Source organism: Macaca nemestrina, chromosome 11 (genome assembly GCF_043159975.1).
Source record: "Macaca nemestrina isolate mMacNem1 chromosome 11, mMacNem.hap1, whole genome shotgun sequence".
NCBI classification, from domain to species: Eukaryota; Metazoa; Chordata; class Mammalia; order Primates; family Cercopithecidae; genus Macaca; species Macaca nemestrina.
The window spans coordinates 120,976,395-120,997,288 of record NC_092135.1 but is presented as its reverse complement, the minus strand read 5'-3'; the positions used below and the strand labels follow the sequence as shown (position 1 = coordinate 120,997,288).

The window sequence follows — 20,894 nt, the reverse complement described above, 5'->3', positions numbered from 1 at the left end:
CAGGAATCATTTGAAAAATATCCAACCAGATGCAGAATTGACTAAGATAATTGGATACCAAATAAAATTGATAGTTTTTTTTAATATACTATTAATCACCAGTTAGAAACTGAAATGGAAATATAGTCACAATAGCAAAAGCAAGTTTGAAATACTTCATGTAATACAGCATTCATATTTACATATGGGTGTCTGTGTGTCTAAAATGCTACTGACAGACACACACAAAAAAAACCCTGAATATATGAAAAGACAGACTTGTTCCTGGGTAGAAAGGATAAACGTAATTCTGCCAAAATTAACCCACAAACCAAATGCAATCCCATTTAAAATCCTACTAGGATTTTTCTTACATGTTTGTTTTGTATGCTTATGTTACAATTAATTCTAATATTTATCTGGAAGAAAAAACTTTGAGAAACAGCATATTTAATGCACATTTGCCCTATTCTGTATCAAAACACTAATTGTTTTAATACAGAATTTTAATACCAGAAATAGTCATGGGACTTACATATATGGCAATAGTGACACTGCAGTTGCACAGCATCAAAGGAAAATTTTAACCGAGGTAGTAGCTGAATTAAGTCCTGGAAAGATGAGAAGCAGATCCCTGAAGCAAACAACCAGCCTAGTAATACCTCTCTTCCATAGCTCCCATATTCCATAAATAGGAAAAAAAAGAAAAAAAAGGTTTATTATTGGTCTTTATTCTGATTCTGAAACAGTCTCCAGTGATGTCAACCCACAGTCCACATTGCCTGGCCTACAACTGTTGGGGAGGGAAGCACTGGCTCTGTTTCACATATGTGATGCTGTTCTGTCCCCATCTCCAACCCCGCAGACTATGGCAAATGTGGCCATCCACAGGTATCCAGCAGACCTGTGACCAGTGAAGCCTGCATCAAAAACACGGATGTGTTGGTCCAATCATACTCTTCTGTTCAAAATTTGGAATGGGGTATGGAATTGGAGAGAGACAGAAGCAGCTAAGAAGACTGTCAAAATAAACTCATCTTTCAAGATTCAGGATGAGTATAATTACCCACAGACAAAGCCGAATCAATCTCTCCAGACTCTGATTCCTCCTTCACTGCTGCCTAACAGGGAGGCATGAATGAGCAGAGCGAGTAATCACAAGTAGCCTGAGATCGCTGGAACACGTGAAATATATGGGGGGAGTTAGCAATGAAAATGTTGTAGATAGGATGAGATCGGTTTTCAAGTAAAGCATTTAACCAATTTTTTTTTAATTTTTTTTATTTTTTTGAGACAGAGTCTCACTCTGTCCCCCAGGCTGGAGTACAGTGGCACCATCTCGGTTCACTGCAATCTCCACCTCCTGGGTTCCAGCGATTCTCCTGCCTCAGCCTCCTGAGTAGCTGGGATTACAAGCGCCCGCCACCACGCCCGGCTAATTTTGGTATTTTTTGTGGAGACGGGGTTTCACCGTGTTGAACAGGATGGTCTCAAACTCCTGACCTCAGGTGATCCACCCGCCTTGGCCTCCCAAAGTGCTGAGATTACAGGTGTGAGTCACCGTGCCCAGCGCTAAATGTGTTTTTTTTTTAAGAATGATTACTTGGCCGGGCGCGGTGGCTCAAGCCTGTAATCCCAGCACTTTGGGAGGCCGAGACGGGCGGATCACGAGGTCAGGAGATCGAGACCATCCTGGCTAACACGGTGAAACCCCGTCTCTACTAAAAAATACAAAAAACTAGCCGGGCGAGGTGGCGGGTGCCTGTAGTCCCAGCTACTCGGGAGGCTGAGGCAGGAGAATGGCGTAAACCCGGGAGGCGGAGCTTGCAGTGGGCTGAGATCCGGCCACTGCACTCCAGCCTGGACCACAAAGCGAGACTCCGTCTCAAAAAAAAAAAGAATGATTACTTGGGGTCAACACAGAAAATAAACCAAAAGGGATTCCAAGTATGTGGTTATTACCACAGCCCGAGTGATGAAGTGCAGAATTTAAGGCAGTAGACGCAGAAGAAACAGGACCAACTGCAGAGGCTTCTCTGAGGTAAAATTAGTAGGACCTGTCAGGTACGACGTATAGAGTAAGGGCTCTGAAAATTAAAGTCTACATTTTCAGAATGAAAGAATGGTGGCATGTAACGAGGAGTACAAGAAGAACAGACACAAATATGAGCACATGAATATAGGACTGGATGTTAAGTTTGTGGGAAAGACCAGAAGAGAGATTCAGTATATTGTTAGAAATACAGGGCTGGGGCTCCAAACAGCTGAAGATGCAGACGTCACAGTCATCACTGATTCTATTCATAGAACACAGAATTCCTCAGAAACAGTATGTTCAGTTGTAGGATACAGGATTAAGGGCAGATGCCAGAAGAACCAACAAGAAAGGTAAAGGAACAGGAAACAGTGACCTGGAAGCCAAAGACAAACACAAAGGTTGATGAGGGTGTTGTCAGGAGTGTCAACAAGGCAGGGAAGGCGAAAAGCAGCAATGACATTAAAGTACAGCAAGCAGATGGCCTGGCCTGAAACAATCCATCACTTTCCTGCCTTCACAATCACACAAATTTTTTTAAATTACATTAGCATATATTACTCAACCAGTTAGTTATTCAAGTACATATTCGTCAACAGAAAGTCTATTCTTCAGGAATTCCTGAGCTTCCATTAATAAGTATATACTGGTCATTTTGATGTGAGATTGTTGGCCTTCCAAAAATTTTCTGGTAATATATTCAAAACTTTCAACTCAATTTAATAAATGCTTACTCAGTATCTCATGTCCATTACTGTGCTAGGTGGCAGAGATGCAGAGACTGATTCATTCATGCAACAAATGTCAGTGTCTCCTATATGCTGACCACTGGGTGTGTAGCAGTGAATAAAGCACAGTATCTTTCTTTCTAGTGGAAGAATAAATTAAACCTACTCTCCCTGAAGGAGCTCAAAAGAAACACATTATGTTCTTGACTTATCTAAGAAAGACAGAAAATATAATTATTTAATAAAACTATTTGAAATTAATAACAAGAAACAAAAACTGTAATCATCTATAGTTAACATGCCCGTACTCTGGCATCATATAATATAAATAAACTTTATTAACTTAAATACACATACATAGAGTCAGCTCCCAATTATCCACAGGTAAATTATCCATGCATCAAGGACAATTCCCAAATAGTGACTCACGATTCTGGGTAGTGTACTATCCACATTTCTAGCATGTAATCTTCTAACACATGATGGAGTATAATATATAGGCATTACATATGCCAGTTTTACACTATGTCCACCATTCTCCCCAGAATCATCAATGCAAAGAACAAAAACTGTTACATGCCTACAAAATCATTTCTGAACTAGGTATTTATAAAGGTATAAGTGTATATGTAGCAGTCACTGCAGTTAGTATCTAATAAAAACAACAAATGCCAATATAGATGTTTCTCACCAAAAAAGTGTATCTACGAAAGTGCGATGCTTTTCATTCTCGATACCAAAGTTCAGATTTACATAAACAGGCCCTGAGTATTCAACTGATCCTGCCTTCATAGAAATTTCCATCTGGGTTATCATCTGCTCCACTTCTTCATTACAAGGAAAATCACAAAACTAACTTTTAAAAGACACCCTCTAAACAATCTAACTACAAAACCATCTCTTAAGTTCAAAACTCCAAAACTACTCTTACCATAACCAGTCCTGTTCCACACCAACTCTTTCACTACAATCCTTTGACTTCATCCAGAACTCCAAACCCCTTGATCTCTCCACCGTCTTTCTCAATCTATCAGGCCTCCCGCTGCCTGCTCTCTATTGTTAACTGACTTACCCTGTAACACACTCTTTCAGTTCCCCAAGCATCCCCATGTGTGTTCTTGTCCCACGCCTTTATGCTTGGTATGTCCCAGGGTTCCATCTCCAATCCCCTCCTAACTCAGAAAAACTATGCTCTACCCAGAAGTAAAGGAATATAGATTTTGACTGAACTCTCTCCATCTATTTTTACCTCCATCCTTTTTCTCCCCTCTTCCATCAAGGCTGGGTTAGATGTCCTTCCTCTGAGCTTCCAAGACATGTCAGGCATACCATTAACATAACTTATTACAACTGTATTTTATTTAACTTTGCTTTTCTGTCTTCCCACAATAGACTGTGAGCTTCTTGAAGCAAGGACTTTTTATTTCTCTGCTTTCCTAGAATCTAGCAGAGTATGTGATACACAGTGGGTATGAATAAATGCATACTTTTATAAATACTCTTATATTCTATAATTTAAATAGACAGAAAGAAAGTATTTTAAAGCCATAAAGTAGGGTCAGGTATGGTGGCTCATGCCTGTAATCCCAACAGTTTGGGTGGCCGGGGCAGGCGGAATGCCTGAGTCCAGGCGTTCAAGACTAGCCTGGACAAAAGAGATCTAGTGTCTACAAAAAAGAAATGTTTTTAATTGGCATGGTGGCACACGCCTGTAGTCCCAGCTACTCGGGAGGCTGAGATGGGAGGATCACTTGAGCTGGGGAAGTTGAGGCTGCAGTGAGCCACAATTGTGCCATGGCACTTCAGCCTAGGATTGAGATTCTGTCCCAAAAAAACCAAACCAAAACAAAACAAAACAAAAAAAACCATAAAGCAACAATTAGCTCTTGCTCAAACATCTGTTGAGAAAAGCTATCCCACATGAGGGTAGGAAATGGGTACCAGAATCAGAACTGCTCCTATGATTTACAAATCACACACTATTTGCTCCTTCCCCTGCTTATTAATCCCAACACTTTTATACTGGTGAAACAGTCCAAACTCTAGCTCAAATGTCACTTCTTTTACGAAGTCTTCTAATATCTGCTTGCAGTCCTCTAAGAACCCAAAACACTTTGAATATACCTCTACATTAGCACTTTTAACTATGGATTGTATGTTTACTGTTTTACTTTCTACTTCAACAAGGTAAACACTCTAATGATGCATCTTTGAAATATGAATCCCAAGAAACTTACAAGGTATTACCTAGCATATGTTCAATAAATTTTGGCTGATTTTATGAATAAAATTTTAAAACAGGGAAAAACAAAAAGAAACATCACCCAAAAAAACCCAGCAATAAGCTAAGGAATTATGTCTGTGCTTGTGACACTGAACTGGACAACCCAAAAGAGGAGGGGAGCAGGGGCAGAAACTCTGGTCAATATCAGCTCATTCAACAACCAATCAAGCAGTAATCACTAAGGCCATCTATGTTCACAGATGCGATCATTTCTACGCTATAACGTAATGTAATTAAAGAGGAAAGAAGCCTCACCAATAAGTCATCTGCCATAGGCACTTCTTTCTAAAACTGCCATATGAAAGTTAATACCAACAAGGTCAAATTTACAGAAATTACTCTTATCATTTTCTAGGAACCAAAAGGAATACAGAACGGGATATGAATCAATCAGTGAAAAGCCAAACCAATGAATTTTTTTAATTTCATTGAATAAAAATCAAGATTTCAACTGGCACTATACAGATCAACTCATTATTATCCTGATCTGAATCATGACGAATAGACATGAGGTTCCTCCCTCCAACCCACCATTCCAAAGGTTTTTACTCAAAAACAAAAATCCCATTCCTTCCGTCCCCAACCTTCTTGATTTTATCAGTGATAAAATTAGTGATAAAGTTTTATCAGTGATAAAAACTTTGAGACATTGTATTATATAAGCTAATCCTCAGAGAGTTCGAAGGAGAAATTTTTAAAGTAACAACAACAGGTACATTTACTGAGCATTTAATAAGTGCCAGACACTGTTCTGATCACTTAGCATATATTATCTTTAACATTAGCAGGTTATACATAACACAAAAAAAGTAAATCAAAAGCTAAATTTTTACAATTATTCCTAACTTTACCTCTCCAAATTTTCACATAAGTGAAAATTTTTAATTCTTCAACTCATTTTTTACTTTCATTTTTTTTTTTTTTTTTTTTGGTAGAGACGGGTTATTGCTATGTTGCCCAGGCTGTCTCAAACTCCTGGCCTCAAGCAATCCTCCTATCTCTGCCTCCTGAGTATTGGGATTCCAGTAGTGAGCCAATGTAATTTAAAAACTGTAAATCTATAAATTTTCTATTCTTTCTCCAAATCCTTCAGTAGGATATATCCAATAAGCAAAATTATTGCTTTTTATTTAAATCAGGTCTATATTAAGACCAGTTTAACTAAAATAAATATTCGGTTGCTAATTTTTTTTTTTTCCAGACAGGGTCTCTAGCTCTGTCGCAGACTGGAGTGCAGTGGCTTGATCACAGTTCACTGCAGCCTTGAACTCCCAGGCTCAAATAATCCTCCCAAGCAGTTGGAACCACAGGCACACACCACCCCACTCAGTTAATATTTTTTACTATTTTTATAGAGACCAGGTCTCCCTATATTGCCCAGGCTGGTCTCAAACTCCTGGGTGCAAGTGATCCTTCCTCCTCAGCCTCCCGAAGTGCTGGGATTATAGACATTAGCCACTGCGCCTAGCTAAGATATTTTTTTTTAATTATACAAAATATTATTCGTATGAAACAACATCTTTCTTTTGGTTTTCAATATATAAATGCAAGTACAAGGCCGGGCGCGGTGGCTCACGCCTGTAATCCCAGCACCTTGGGAGGCCGAGGCAGACGGATCACCTGAGGTCAGGAGTTCAAGACCAGTCTGGCCAACATAGTGAAACCTGGTTTCTACTAAAAATACTAAAAAACTGAGCCGGGTGTGGGGGTGCGCGCCTGTAATCCCAGCTACTCGGGAGGCCGAGGCATGATAATCACTTGAACCTGGGAGGTGGAGATTGCAGTGAGCCAAGATCACATCACTGCAGCCCAGCCTGGGTGATAGTGACTCTGTCTCAAAAAAAAATAAAAAATAAATCCAAGTACAGGTGCGATGCAAAGACACACTCAAACTAAAGGGCACAGATATAAGTACAACCTCTCTGTAATTTTTATTAAGAGCCTTTAAATTTTTCATATCTTTTGACCAAACAATTCCACTTCTGTGAATATTTAATGAAGAAAAATTTACTTGAGAATTTCCATTTGCTATTTATAATAGGGGGTAATGAAAATATGCAAATCTAATAATTGGGAAAGGGTAAAGTACTTTGCATACATATAGTAGATTATTACACAACCACTAAAAATATTTTCAAAAACATTCAATACCATGGGAATTGCTCATGATATGATAAATGAGAAGAAGAAGGTTAAATATTAAATACACACAATACATTTCCACTTTTGTTAACATACACACAAACAGGTATCAGGACTGAAAGCACCTCAGCACTGGCTACATCTAGAATGTAGAATTTAAGCTTTTATATATTTTCCAAATCTTCTCATCAAATATACATTAGAAGAAAAACTTAAAGCAAATATATAAGTCCATTATAATTTCTACAAATTTATATAGCAACAGAATTGACATGCCTGAAACACTAGGTCAATTTATGATCTTTTAAACAAGAAATTGAATGGTAAACTTAGAGAAGACACTAAAAATATTTCTGTTCAAAACATACAACTCTACGGAATTATGAAATAATATCCAATCTAGCTGAAAAGTTTCCCATTGGCCTTAATAGATGAACGATACCAAAATCGACATAAAATATGATCAGGTATATTGTTATATTTATAGATGTTTTAATACTGCTGAAGATAATTTTGGTAAATTGTAACATTCCTAATCATAAAATTCAAATCATACAAAGTTAACTTTCCAAATTCTGAATTCTGTAATAATAAAATTTATACTTTTTGTAGTAGCTGAGGACCAAAGAAGCAAACTGACTAGATACAGATATTGCTTACTAGTTGTCACAGTCAAGCCTCCAAGTTCCCTAATCTTCCCAGTCTACTCTCAATGGACGGCTTGGTAAGCGACGGCTTTATTTTTATTCCTGTCTCATGCGTGCTGTGGCCCATTTATTTTTGCATCTAGTTTCATCCCAGAGGGCCTCTGCACAAACTCCTGCCCCTCTGGCCTTCCTGTGGATTTTTCCCAAAGCCAAGTCACCATCCCACCCCACCCCACCCCACTGCTTCAAGCCTCTGCCTAGAAAGCGGCCCAGTCGCCCCACCACCACACCATCCCATCGTCCCACCACCATCCCCCTTCTCCTAGATCAGCTGGATGCCACTTCCTCAGAGAAGCCTTTCAAGACAGCCTACTCCCGCTCCCCACCCTTGGCACCCTACAACTTTGCCTTCACAGGACCTATTGCAGCTGTAATTTAATAACTACTTTGTGGAACTGCTTAATGTTCATCTTCCCACTCTATGCACCAGGGAAGGCCCATATTTGTCTTATTCATCACTCTATCCTTGGTGTCCACTAGCAAAGTACCTGGTGGGAGCATCCATCACACAGATGGACGAACAGATGGACGGATGACAGATGTTGAGAATAATAATTTATTTAAATTTTCCTAAGACACTTTTATTTTCTTTCTATAAAAAATATGTAATTGTCGGCCGAGCGCACCTGTAATCCCAGCAGTTTGGAAGGCCAAGGCAGGTGGATCACCTGAAGTCAAGAGTTCAAGACCAGCCTGGTCAACATGGTGAAAGCCCGTCTCTACTAAAAATACAAAAAATTAGCCGGACGTGGTGGTGGGTGCCGTAATCCTAGCTACTTGGGAGGCTGGGGCAGGTGAATCACTTGAACCCAGGAGGTGGAGGTTGCAGCGAGCCAAGATCGTGCCACTGCACTCCAGCCCGAGCAACAACAGCGAAATTCCATCTCAAAAAAAAAGTAATTGTCTTAGTACTATTATCTATTTTATAACCTTGGGCATACCTGTATTCTAAATTGCGAACTTTTCCCTGTTGAGCATTTGTCCTACTTAAGTTTTTCCTTAGAATTATACACCTTTTCTATGGTGACTATTATGTTCCCAAAAACAAGGGAGTCGGGGGTGGGGGGAATGCCACAAGAGCAGCAATGCCACAGATAAAGCAGAAAAGCAAAAAACAAATAAATAAGTAACATTCACATCTGTGGTCCTAAAGGAACAAGATTCCTATCATTAGAAAACTAATTCAAGCCTTAAAAATGAACAGAATGAGAATAGGCTGTTAGTAACCCCACAACCCCTCACCCACTAGACCTGCTCTCCCACCCCATCTTGGCCACCAACTCCCTTGTGGCTTCTCTTGCCCCCTGAAAGCCTAGTCCCAGGAACCAATGTTTCTGTGACAACCATGTCCTTCCTAGAGGACTCCCGAGCACTCACTATCCCAGAGCTCTAAAACACAACAGCTCCCTGCAGATTCACTGCATTTTCTTCACTTCTACCCACAAGGCTGCCAGCTGGAGAGTTACACAGCCAGGACCAATGCCACATGTTTGTGAGACCTAGCCTTAGCTGAGGCCTCCATAGACAATGCCCACTGAGAAGCACTCTCTTCCCTAGTGAGAAGCACTTTACGTATCTTTCATTGACTTCTCACTTTGTTCTATAAACATCTAAGTCCAGAACTTTGTTCACTCTCTGCCACTCCCTGATCTCACCATCGCCTACCCAGATGACCCCTCATCTGGCTTCTTTTGAGTAGATCCCAGCTATCCCACTTGGCATTTTTAAAAATAAAATTTTTTTAACTGAATTCTCCTTTCCACATCTTCCACCGTCACTCTGCTTTTCACCTTTCCCACCTCAAACGGAAAGCTGAACCTTCCCATTTCTAGAACCTACTAAAAACTTAAAAGCATTTGGTAAAATTCCCTTCACTTTGTCCTGCAAAGATCCAGTCAGTTGCCAAGTCCTGATGGTTCTGCTTCCTCTGTCATCCCCGACCTCCTGCCCTTTCTCATGCTTTTCTTTGTCAGTTCAGGTCCTTACTCCTATCACCTGGCAGAATTCAACTGTATCCCTAGTTACTCCTCTGTCTCTAGTCTCCTCTCCCCCTCCTCCATCAATGCATCCTTCATCCACGTTGCCAGCATGACACTGCCACTCCCTTATAACCCGTATTTCACATCAATCCTCTCTTCAAGAATCTCAATTCCCTCCTCACTGTCTAAAAGGCGGGGAAAAAAAGAAGGAATAAAAAAAAATTCCAAACTCGTCTGCCAAGTACTTAAGGCTCTCCACAACTTGAAGTCAGCTTACTTTTCAACTCTCACCTTCCAACTCTTCCAAGAGATTTGGAAACTTCCAACTCTCTACTTCACACACTACATACAAATCAATTTCAACCACCTCTCTGCCTCCTTTACCTGTCTTTTCTGCCTTTGCTCACTTTGCCGTTAGCTCTACCTGGAATGTCCTTTATTCTGCATACATCCAAAGTCTAGTTGTCTCTTAGCATCTATATTGATTAGGCATTCTCTGATACCCAAACCTCCACTGGCCCTAACCCCAGCCTGAACTTCTCTATTCATCCGCTGACCCCTTAGGGCACTCTCTTACGGCACTCATTTTCTTTTGTAATTATTTGCTAACCAATTGTACATCTCAATATAGAATGCTTGTAAGCTCCTCACATCAGAAAAACAGTTCTGCCTCATCTTTCACTCCATCTATTTACTGCCCACTGCCTCTGAGATGGTTTCCATGAGAATCCTGTTTGTTGAGATGTCAAAAGAGGAAGAGACTCATGCAAATACCCCAGTGAATTCCAGGTAGTAAACACATCAATGAATACATGGGAAATGCACAAAGCTAACCAATAAAGCAAAAGACACCTAAAAAATAAATACGGCATGGGTAACAAAAATCCTGAGTCAAGTAAAAGAGGGGGAAAAGGAGGTAAAAAAGAACAGTGATGAAGAAGCAGGTCCCTCTCCATCCCCCAAAAGCAAGAAAGGATTACAGAACAAAAAAAAAAAACATACACCAGAAGTCCAGTCAGACTAAATGGCACAGACAATGCCACACCACCAGTCTCAACGGCAGGGTTACAAACAACTCGGGCCAGACCTTCAAAGCTCTTCCTGCAACAACTCACTCTCTTCATTTGCTAGCTGCTAGTTCTCCCTTCCTATTCCTAGAAGCTTTAATTCATTCAACAACTACTTTCTGAGTTTAATCAATAAATAAAGAGGTTATGCTAGGTCTTAATTGTTTTTGTCCTCCAAGTCAGTGTTCCTTTCTTCCCCACGGGATGTGATTTATCCTCACAGCTTCCTGAGTCCTCCTAAGCAGTTCATGGCTCAGTTTTATTTGCCAGTCTTCCAAACTCCACCGCCCCCTGGACATCCTACGTGAATACCTTCCTCACAAATCTTTCTTCAGCTCTAACATTAGTCTCATTTTGCTCAGCTGACCATTCCCTCGCTACTTTGGCAAAACGTGAGCTCTCTGTCCTCTATACTGCTCATCTAACATTTACAATATCTCCTCCGTAACTTCATATAGCCTAAAAACCCTTGTCCTTACAGAATTAATATTTCCTAGTCCCCTTTAAATAACGTGTGTCTTTATTAATATAATGAGTTCACTCACACACTGGATTCAGAATGTCTTGTTGCCATTTATCAAAAAACTACTTGTGAAGGGCAGAAGGGACAAAGAGGAAGAAAGAATATACATAGGGAAAACAGGAAAAAAGGAAATTACAAGACAAGACAGGGGAGTCAGAGAGATGAAGAAAGCAACTAACATAAGTCATGATAACCTTGTGAGGTAAGAATTGAAATATTTATGTTACAGAAATTGAAATGGAAGGCTGAGAAAGGTTAAGTCACTCGCTCAAATTTACCTATCAAGCTTTACATACACGAACGGCAATGGTTCCTTGATTCCTTCTCCATCAACACAAGGTTAATGATATAGGATAATATACTTAGAAACACCATCTGAATCATTATCAGGATCATATTACAAAAGGTATTTAAAACTAACAAGAGTAGACCCTTGGTAATTATCTGAGAATTTCACCACGTCAACCCACTTTCAATGTGCTTTATACATATTTCCAAAAAAATGAAACAGGATAAATCTTAATTTTTTTTTTTTTTTTTTTTTGAGACAGAGTCTCCCTCTGTTGTCCAGGCTGGAGTGCAATGGTGTGATCTCCGCTCACTGCAACATCCACTCCCATATTCAAGCAGTTCTGCCTCAGCCTCTTGAGTAGCTGGGATTACAGGCACCCGCCACCACACCCAACTAATCTGCATTTTTAGTAGAGATGGGATTTCGCCACATTGGCCAGGCTGGACTCAAATTCCTGTCCTCAGGTGATCCGCCCGCCTCAGCCTCCCAAAATGCGGGGTTAAAGGTCACCATGCCCAGCCAAATCCTAAATTACTGATGTTAAGATATAACAAAATCTAGTTAACGTCCCTCAACTTACAATTCGCTACAGTTTACAATATCTCTTCCCAATCTCCACTAGCAAACAGTTATAATACATCAGACATTTCCTTGAATCACAGATATTTGAGTTAAAATGCTGCCTCAAAAAAGAAGGCAACACCACAAACTGAGTAGACTTAGAAAGAAAATACTGCATACCCTAACAAGAAATAAAACTAATAAAAATAGTTAATATGTATTGAGTAATGACTTTGCCACTCAGTCACCTCATTTGAATCTCACAACAATCTAAGGGTAGATTTCTATTATTATCTCCATTTTACAGAAGAAGAAATTGACACAGAATTAAATACGCTGACCAAAGACACACAGCTAAAAAGTAGAGCCAGGATTCAAATCCAAGCAGTCTTAACGCTGAGCCTATGTTCCTACCCACCAAACTGCAACAAAAAAAGTACACTACATTTAGAGGAAAATATGTAAAGGAAACAAACACTAAAATACAGAATTAGCTAAATCAAATGTACATTAACACAGAAACATTTCCCAAGAGAAAGGGTACAAGTGAATTATCCCTACAGTCGTGCAGGGAATTAGAAGTAAAATAACATGTATCTGTAAAATGTGTACTAAGATATTTCTCTATTTTAAGATATTTTTATTTTAAAAAAAAAAGCAAAGAAAGTTAACTAAAATAAAGGTTACTAAAAAGAGCCTTAGAGGAAAAGTGCCCATTATAGTTTTATACTGTAAGTATAATGGACAAAGAACGGTACCTTAGGTCAAATAATGAAAAGATTAGAGGAAGGCTGAGATAAAAATGTAAAGAATAAAGAAAGGCCGGGCGCGGTGGCTCACGCCTGTAATCCCAGCACTTTGGGAGGCCGAGGCGGGCGGATCACAAGGTCAGGAAATCGAGACCACGGTGAAACCCCGTCTCTACTAAAAATACAAAAAATTAGCCGGGCGCGGTTGTGGGCGCCTGTAGTCCCAGCTACTCGGGAGGCTGAGGCAGGAGAATGGCGTGAACCCGGGAGGCGGAGCTTGCAGTGAGCCGAGATGGTGCCACTGCACTCCAGCCTGGGCGACAGAGCGAGACTCCATCTCAAAAAAAAAAAAAAAAAAGAATAAAGAAAAAGGAGCACAGGTTAACTACAGTGCCAAAAATTAAAATAGACAAAGATTTGTGTTCAATAATACTTACGGTAACAATGTTTGTAATAACAACAACCAAAAAATAGAAACAGCCTAAAGGTCTATCAACAGAGCAAAGGTGAAATAAATATGGTATAGACCTAAAATGTACTAACTTGTCACAGTAAAAATAAATGACATAAATCGACATGAACCCACACTGATGAAATGAGTTGAAACTCAATTCATGAAACCACACTGGTAAGCGATTTTGAGTGGGGGTAAAATAAACAGTATGCTGAACAAGAATAGATGCAGTACCATCTATATAAAGTTAAGAATACACAAAACAATACTATACACTGTCTAAGGAAACACACGTGTAATAAAGCTGTAGAGAAATACACAGGAATAATAAACAGCAAATTCAGAGCAGTGGTTAACTGTAAGATCTGGGGGAAAGGCATGGGTTTCTTTAAGTTGATTACATTTTATGAAATATTTTTCAAACATATAGAAAATGTGTCTATATTTTAGTTAAAAGACAGGAAAAGAAAATGGAACTAGCAGACTATGGGATCCCAAATTCCTTTATATACCAATCTAAAAAATCAATGATAACAATTCCTCTGGCCGGGCGCGGTGGCTCAAGCCTGTAATCCCAGCACTTTGGGAGGCCGAGACGGGCGGATCACGAGGTCAGGAGATCGAGACCATCCTGGCTGACACAGTGAAACCCCGTCTCTACTAAAAATACAAAAACTTAGCCGGGCGAGGTGGCGGGCGTCTGTAGTCCCAGCTACTCGGGAGGCTGAGGCAGGAGAATGGCGTGAACCCGGGAGGCGGAGCTTGCAGTGAGCCGAGATCGTGCCACTGCACTCCAGCCTGGGCGACAGAGCGAGACTCCATCTCAAAAAAAAAAAAAAAAAAAAAAAAAAAAAAAAAAAAAAAAAAAAAAACAATTCCTGTGAAGGAAGGTTAAAGGGGAAAGCATCCTGAGGAATTATGTCCAAAAAAAAAATTCTAGGCATGGTGGTTCACATCTGTAATCCCAGCACTTTGGGAGGCTGAGATGGGCAGATCACGAGGTCAGGAGTTCGAGACCAGCCTGGCCAACATGGTGAAACCCCATCTCTACTAAAAATACAAAAATTAGCCAAACGCGGTGGCGGGCACCTGTAATTCCAGCTACTAGGGAGGCTGAGGCAGGAGAATTGCTTGAACTCAGGAGGCGGAGGTTGCAGTGAGCAGAGATCACACCACTGCACTCCAGCACAGGCGACAGAGCAAGACTCTGTCTCAAAAAAAGAAAAAGAAAAAGAAAATTCTAGTTAAATTCTATCAATTTCCTTATGATTTCCCGGGGGGGTGGGGGTTGCAGGGACAGTTTTATTTGGGGCAGCAACTTTGTGTAATTAAACCAGACATAAAACTGCCCCTAAATGTCATCACAGCTCCTTTCCCTACACAATGATGACTTCAGAGGTTAATATGAACTTCAAGTGAACTGTCACTGCGGGGAGGAGATGCAGCGTCCAGGTTAAGAACATGGACTCTGGAACCAAACTGCCTGGGATGAAATTCAGCACACACTTAGCACACAATCGCCCAAGTCACTTAAATTGTTCTGTGCTTCAGTTTCCTCATCCGTAAAAATCAGAATGATAAAAAGAACCTATTTTCCGGAGGGGGCGGTGGCTCAAAAACCAATCCCAGCACTTTGCGACGCCGAGGCAGGAGGATCACGAGGTCAGGAGATCCGCGACCATCCTGGCTAACACAGTGAAACTCCCGTCTCTACTAAAAATACAAAAAATTAGCCGGGCGTGGTGGCAGGCGCCTGTAGTCCCAGCTACTCAGGAGGCTGAGGCAGGAGAATGGCGTGAACCTGGGAGGCGGGGCCTGCAGTGAGCAGAGATCGCACCACTGCACTCCAGCCTGGGTGACAGAGCGAGACTCCGTTTCAAAAAAAAAAAGAACCTATTTTGCAAGGCTGAGATAAAAATTAGAACAGCATTTGGCCACAGTATCCCATAAAGGTGTCAGCTATTATCCTTATTCCAAAGACTGTTCATTCAGAAAAACAAAAACTAGGCTTTGTATCCAAATAATGTAAGTTCAATTACTTTCTGCATCAAATAGGAGACAGAAAAGTTGACCATGACAGGACAGTGGAAAATGTGCAGCTTTTCATGGCTTGAGCAATCAACGTTAGGATAGTAAGATAAGCAATTTTTAATTTTTCTAACAATATTCTTTGGTAGTGTTCTAACATCTCCAATGCGTACACATCTGTGTACATACACATACACACACACACACACACAGAGGATCCAAAATCAAGGTAAAACATTCTATTTCTTGGCTCCCTGTTAACCTGGCAAAACTCCAGTTCATCTTGGAAAACCTAGTTCCGCTATCATCTCCACCGAGAAGTCTCCCCTTTTCCTTCCCTACTCTGTGCCCGCTCTGCACTTTTTCTCTATTTCCTAACAGTTTCCACTGCTGCACTGATTATACCATCCTGTAATATATTTGCTCATATGTCTTCTTCTGTTGCACCATGCTGTAATTTGTTCATACACCTCCTTCCTGTAGTGAACTGTGAGCTCCTTAAGAGCAGGAACTCACTCAATCATTTCCAAATTCCGAGTACCTTGCAAAACAGACACTAAATAAATACATGAATGAACGAATCCTTAATAACAAATACCTTCACAAACAAGCAGAAACCTGTATTTGGAGGCGACTTATCCAAAAAGTTGGTTATTTAAGTATCTTCAATTCTAAACAAAAATTAGCAGATCAATTGAAACTACCAAATCATCCAATTCTTTATCCTTCAAAATGGGAAACATCAAAAATATGTAAGTAAACATATTCCAATAATAACAGAAGCTAAACTTTAAATAAAAAGAATTAAGGCACCTATGATGTCAGGAAAACAAAAAGAGTCCGAAAGCTTTTTTCTAATGAAACCAAAAATAAACACGTAAGGAAAGCATCACAGGACTTACCATTTAGAGTGTCTCCTTTTTCAAAAAATAAATAAATTACGATCAAAAGTCAGATGAAAATATCTACTCTATTGGGGTGGATGAAATTAAGACTGAGCCACATTTTAAATCAATCACACAATGCTCTTGTGGCAAAGTTTTCTAAAAGACTATCTCATGAGTCAACTAAAATTGGGCTAATTTTTAGAAATTTAACAGTTCTTGACAATTTTTTGGCATTTGCTTAGGACTCCATAAGTTGCAGGCCGGTTTTCTGTCGCTGTGGGAGGTGTCCCTCCTCCCAGCGAAGACACGGGCCTTAGCTGTGCTTTGGGTTCCATCCCAGCCCCATCCTTTCAGGAATTCTGCACAAACCCTTTTCTAGTCTATATTCAACCACTCCCTCCCCACGGAGCCTTCCCACCAGCATTCAAACATGCTGAAATCAAACCTATTGGAAACAGTTTCCTATACTTACTGTCTCCATTTTCCTCACCTCCCACTGCTTCCCATTCCACCCCTACCTGCAGATCAGCATCTCTTTCAAAGGTCACCAGTGACCTCCATGACCTTCACCTTGCTAAGTCCAATGGACAGCTCTCAATTCTTCTCTCATAGACGCATTCCACAGTACTGACTCATCGCCCTGCAGGGACATCTGTTTCTGGCTGTCCTCTGACCTTCCTGGCCACTCGTCTCCTTGGCAAGCGCAACCTCCTCTGCCCAGCTCCATCCCAGGCCTCCTTCTCTTCTTATTGTATAGCCTCCCCATAGGCAATCTCACCCATGCCCATGGTTTGAGCTCTTGCCTCTACATGGAGGGCTTCAAAACAGTAAATGGCCACCCCAATTCTGAGCACTAAACCAGCACCTCAATAAAGGCCTCAAAGGCAGCTTCAACTGAACACTTTCGAAACTAAAGTCATGCTCTTCCCATATCCAGAACCTAGTTCTCTACCACTAAGCCCCAGCTCAGTGAATAGCACACATACCCCTTCAGTTGCACAGGTCTGAAACCTAGTAATCACTTAACATCTCTTTCTTCCACTCCATCTACTATTTATCACCATAACCTGACAATTTTATATCTCCATTTTCTCAGTATTTCTGTTTACCATATATGGCTCTTAAGAGGATCAAATGAGCCAACATATGCTAGTACTTTGAAAAATAAAAAAAAAAACATTTAGTATTAGTATTCATTAACTGAAATCTCTTTGAAAGCAGGAACTTTGGCAAGTTCATCTTTTTTATTTATTCCACATGGTACCCCTAGGACGGTGTTTTGCATGCAGATGGCCCTTAAGTAAATATATTGCAATGTATTATTTGTATTGGCTTCATACATGTTCAACTGAGGCATTTATGTATTTTTAACAATCTATATTTCCCAATCCAGCCATCAAAAAATGATCTCATAAGAGGTGAGACTTGTAAGTTAAATGACCCTGTGAAGCGTATGCTACAACGGATACTTTTGATTGATTATGATGCTCCTTAATTTAAAAGTCTATCACCCTTGGCCTATCTTTCCTAAAAAAATCTAAATCCCATATTCAAGCCCAAATCTCACATAAAAGAGTCTTACTCCCTCTTACAGTTCATCTTGAGTGGGAGAAAGTATTAGAGAACTATTTAAGCTTTAAGTACCCTGAAGGCAGACAGAATGACAACTTGTAAAGTTGCCTATCTCATTTTCGTATCTTGCAACGTAGGCTGGGATGACATTCAGAGTACGAAAGACACTGTGAAATGAAAAGAATTATTGTTGCTCACAACTTCCCAAACTCTTGCATTATGTACATAATTGCAGGCTCAGATTTCAAGACTGTCCTCTAGCAAAATCTCACCACTTCAAAAAACAGCTCCCTAGACTAGATTTCCATCTACATCACAATCTTGTTCACAATCCTCATTCACACAATACTTTTCCTTCATCGTACCTATCAAACTTGCAACCACTTATTCCTTTGTATGACCATTTGCTTCTCGTCTATTTTTCCCTCTAGTCACTGCTGTCTTCCCAGCACCTAATAACGTGCCTGACATATCACAAAAATTTAATGGCTCTAGGTGAGGCAATGAATCGAATGAAGAATGAAACAGTCACTTAACTGGAACCAACCAGCAGGGAAGCAAATAAGCAAAAGAAACAGATCTTGAGGTTTTAAGATCTGACCCTCACCCCAAACCAGACAGAGGATGATTTTCCCCTCATAAGTTGTGCGTCCTTCATTTCTCCCATTCTTTCTTCCTTCCTTCAAGGAGAACATTTTAGACTCTCAGAATATTTAAGCTTTAAGTCACTGAGTCTAAAGCCTTACAAATTCAATAACTGAGATCCAAAGATACGACGTGACTTGTCACCTTGACCCTTAGGTCCAATGGTCCACTCTGCCCCTACACTCAATGTCATCCTACAAAACCAGTAATTTTTATACAAACGAGAAATCAGGAAAAGTCTAGAGAGAAAACGCATGCGAGAATTACAAGAGAAGGCTTACTCATCCCCAAGTGTGAGGAACTGCACAGAAAAATGCCAGAAAACAAAATAAAGTGTGCAAAAGACTCCCATGTCACACCACCTCTCCCCTATAGTGCTCTTCTAATACACTTTCAGGAGCAACTCAGCAGCACCCTCAACTCTCAGAACTAATTTGGGGAAAACCAAAATAGGCTGATGATCATGAAAGAAGGTATCATCAAACCACAACTCTCCTGGCCACCCAGACTAAAATCCACTGTGGAAACTATTCAGCCATCCACCAAGGAGAGGCAGCAAAATATAGTGGTTAGATTTAAGAGCTCTGGATTTACACAGGCCTGTCTGAATCCCAGCTTCTTACTAGCTGAGATCTGAGGCAAGTTAATACGTCCAATCTGCAGTTTCTCCCGCTGTAAAATGGGAATAACCTCCACCCCAGAGGACTGTTAACAGTGTAAAGACACTGTACATAAAGCTCTCCGAACAGTGCGTAGCATGTAATAAAAGCTCAATAAATGTCAGCTATTTGTCATTCTTTTCAGCTATAATTTCGTTCACAAAGCCTATTGCCTTTCTAGCTTCCATATAATCTTAAAGACATTCCTCCAGCCTTTTCATTTTCGAGGGGCCTTTTATACAACAGCTTACAGCACACTTTCTAATATCAGACTTCCTGGGCAAACCATTTGAAAACCTGTGCCTCGGGCTCCTCCTCTGTGAAACGAGCCTGATAACGCCTACCCCGCAGGATTGCTGGTAGTAAGCAGTCCCCGAGTTACACAACCTATCACCAGTGTGTGATTAAAACGCACTTGGGGAAAAGTAAACCTGCAACTCTCAATCCCAAACATCAGTCTTAATCCCAGTCCCACCACCACGATAGTGTCCAGAACCAATCACCAAGGTCGACCCACCTCACGCACCCGATTTCTTCTCACCCCACGCAGCAACAGCCCCTCCCGCCCCCGCCAAGCAAGGGTTTTCCGAAATCGCAGGGCTGAGTCTCCTCCCACGGACACCCCACTGCTGGGGCCGCGGCAAAGCCCCCCTAATTCAAGGGACTGGCCTCCCCACCCCGCCCCACAGCGCCGGGAGGTACGCAGTGCATCCTCCTTGCCTGGTCAGCGCCGCCCCACGCCGTTCGCTCTGCAGCTCCCGGCTCGCGTGGGCTCAGGGCCGAGGTCCCACGTCAGCCGCTTCCCGGACCCCAGCGGGCCGCCTCCCAACCTGCGCGCCACTGCTCCCGGCGCCGCGGGCTGCCCGCGCGCACACCCAGCGGCCAGGTGCGGCGCCGACGTCGGGGTCCCGGGCCCCGAGGCTGGGGCGCCCCTGGGGCCCAGCCAAACCGCACGCGGAGGCCGCACCGCCAACCGGCTCCCGCCGCTCCCACAACCCGCGCCGCACTCACCGCGACGCCGGAGTCCGGGTTCCTCCGGCCTCGGGCCCACGCAGGCCTGGCTGAGCCCCAGAGCGTTCACGCGCCGCGCCGCCGCCCAGGGACCCTGGCGCAGCCGTCGGGGCCGCACTGCGAGGGGACAAACGTCTGCGACCCCGTCCGCCACCTCCTCGTCCCGGCCCCGGCCGCGTTGACAACGGCAGTGTCGCAGCCCGGCGCCGGCAAAGCAGCGTCTGTTGAGCGGAACCGCCTGGGACGCTCACCCCCGGCCGGCACTCGTTGCATATGCAGAGAGGCTGCCGCCCATTGGCCCGCGGGCGGTGGCGCGTGCGGGGCTGGGCCTATCGAATTCGGGCCGGGGAGCGCGGTGCTGGCGGCCCGGGGCGGGGTGAGGTTACTACGGGTCATTCCGCGGAGCCGCCGCCGACCGGACCTGGCTGCAGTCTGCGCGGGGCGGGGGCGGGAACGGGGTCGACCGGGAAGGACGAACCGAGGGTGGGGGAGGGGAGCGGGGATCTGCGGCAGGGACGTGGGAGGAGAGGCCAGCCCAGCAGGGTCTGCAGGAGCTGCGTCCCTCCAGGAAAAAAACAACCCCCCCCCCCAA

The 20,894-nt window shown here is 42.2% G+C and overlaps 1 protein-coding gene across 2 annotated transcripts in view; it reads right to left on the bottom strand.

The window, feature by feature from the left end:
• The window catches only part of LOC105481309 (acyl-CoA synthetase long chain family member 3), a 79,038-nt gene extending 58,495 nt beyond the window's left edge, over nucleotides 1-20,543 (bottom strand). For both annotated transcript variants that reach the window (XM_071073444.1, XM_071073446.1), the window contains exon 1: nucleotides 20,303-20,543. The gene's annotated coding sequence lies outside the window, so the exon portion shown is untranslated. The remainder of the gene's footprint in view (nucleotides 1-20,302) is intronic.
• Between the last annotated feature and the right edge of the window lie 351 nt (nucleotides 20,544-20,894).